This window comes from Vespa velutina, chromosome 24, assembly GCF_912470025.1.
Source record: "Vespa velutina chromosome 24, iVesVel2.1, whole genome shotgun sequence".
NCBI lineage: Eukaryota > Metazoa > Arthropoda > Insecta > Hymenoptera > Vespidae > Vespa > Vespa velutina.
Window position 1 is genome coordinate 455,001 of NC_062211.1, and position 2,354 is coordinate 457,354.

At 31.4% G+C, this 2,354-nt stretch overlaps 1 protein-coding gene across 4 annotated transcripts in view; it reads right to left on the bottom strand.

The window, feature by feature from the left end:
* LOC124957032 overlaps positions 1-2,354 on the bottom strand; it is a 271,790-nt gene that overhangs the window by 177,052 nt on the left and 92,384 nt on the right. The window lies entirely within an intron of this gene.

Consider the following 2,354-nt stretch of genomic DNA (forward strand, 5'->3'; position numbering starts at 1 on the left):
ATTCGTATTCACACGTATACTTATATATATATATATATATATGTGTGTGTGTGTGTATGTATACGCGTGCGCGCGCGTCTGCGTGTGTGCATGTGCATATGCGTAGTTTCAATCGATACTCGAAACAATGACGAATGATCGAGACGCTAATTCGAGTCGCTGGCGTAAAACGACGTTAACATGATTTTCATCTTGCGTATCGGGAATAATCTCGAAAATGTGATTCACGTCGATATTTACCTTTTGTCGCTAGTTTCGCAATAACATGCGTTTATGCGTATACGTGTGCATATACATGTGCAGGTGCATCTGAATGCGCATACGCCTTGGATCGTACCTTTTTAACAAACAAACTGAGTATGTTTAACGTCATTTGTATCCTCGTTTAAGATTTCACGTATGAACGTCTTCTCTTGATAATAAAAAAGCTTTGATTAAAAAGTTTACATTATATCTTTTATAAATGTAATATCAGAATATACATTTTATTGTTTAAATTAAATCCTATAGAATGTGGATAATTTCGAGAGCATTACGAGAGGGAGAAAGAGAGAGAGAGAAAAAGAGGGAGAGAGGGAAGGAGGGAGGGAAGTGAGGGCTGGCTCTTTTGCATGTTCGAATTCGCGTTATATTTTCGTAATAATGGCAAATGTATATATATATATATATATATATATATATATATATATATATATAAAAGAAATTTTTTTCCCTTAAAATTTACACATTACTCACAAAGCGTAGACGAATATTTTTACACGCGACTTATTACAAAAGTCAAAAAGTAAAATACAAAAAAAGAAAAAAAAAAAAAAAAAAGTAGAAAAAGAAAGGAAAAAGAGAGAGAGAGAAAGAGAGAGGGAGAAAGCATAGCATTAAATGCATTTCAAAAGAGTTTTTTATTCGTTAATGACTTTCCAGTAAATTAGAATCGATAAACGATATATCGATATAGCACTTCTAGAATCCACTAACGATCTTTTTGTCAGTATCGAATAGGAACAAACATTCGTAACAAAAACGATACCGGGTCAATGCGTTGAAAGAAACCTCCTCTGGTTTTGTCGTCGTTTTATACTTTAGTTGACGAAGCTTCGCCAGTAAACTCTGCCTCGAGAACTATGGTAATTTGTATAACCTTCTTAGAATTTCGTTTGAAACAATTATTCAATTTCATTCGCAACCACCACGTAAGTAATAAATCTTTTTAACTTTCGAATCGAATATCTTTCGTTCGATTTTTTCTTTTTTTTTTTTTTTTCTATTTTTTTTTTTTCTTTTTTAAATAAGAAAAAAAAATATACACAAGCTCAAAATATTATCGCTATTATTAATATCGCATTAATTAATAATAATTTTCATTCATTCGAGCATAGCCCGTAATATCTTATATGAGATGTCCAATTGAAAAATATAAACAAAACGTTTACGTTGCATTTTATGTTTCTCCAAAGATCGATGGAACAACTTTTCTAAAGTGATTTTGATTTTTGTAATGGAGGTACATCTTCAAAATCGGGAATACCGTCGTCCTTCGATTGTAAAGAAAAGGTTTAATGGCGAATTACATATAATGCGGCACTATACACACACACACACACACATATATATATATATATAAAATATAGTCCGATATATTCAAACAAAAATATTAAGGCATTAAGACATAAAAAGTAATTATTTTTACGACACACGTTTCTCGTAAATCGGATTCTCGTATTGGAGGACAGAAGCTTTAAAAGATAACTACACGATGGAAAACAATAAAATTTAATTTTTATATAAAATTAAAACTATATTATTCTGTTACATATCTAAGGTTTAATAATAAAGAAAAAAAAAAAAAAAAAAAAAAAAAAAAAGAATTAATGAATTTCCTTCATAATCTTATATATTATGTATTACTATTCGTTCAACGTAAATCAATTCCAATCAGGATGACACACCTATGTAAAAAACGTAATACAATTGCAAAGAATTAAATAAGAAACGAAAACGAAGGACCATTCACGATATTTTACGATCGATGATTAAAAAAAACTCGATATATTTGGATATGCGCATAATTTCTATGGGAGTGGGGGTGAAGGGGGAAAGGGTTTATTTCTTACGAAGCGTGAGTAAAGAAAAAGCGAGATAAAAGAAAGAAAGAAAGAGAGAAAGAGAGAAAGAGAGAGAGAGAGAGAAAGAAGGTGAAAAGTGGAGAAGTAAGTCCTCTCTTCTGTGGCGAGCAACGATGGTTAGCAATTACTTTGATTAAATGCGAAATAAGATTCACGGTTCGCCATACTACTACTTCTCTACGATGTTACCTCAGAGCCAGCTAATTGTAAGAACTAAACTTTCTCCCTCTC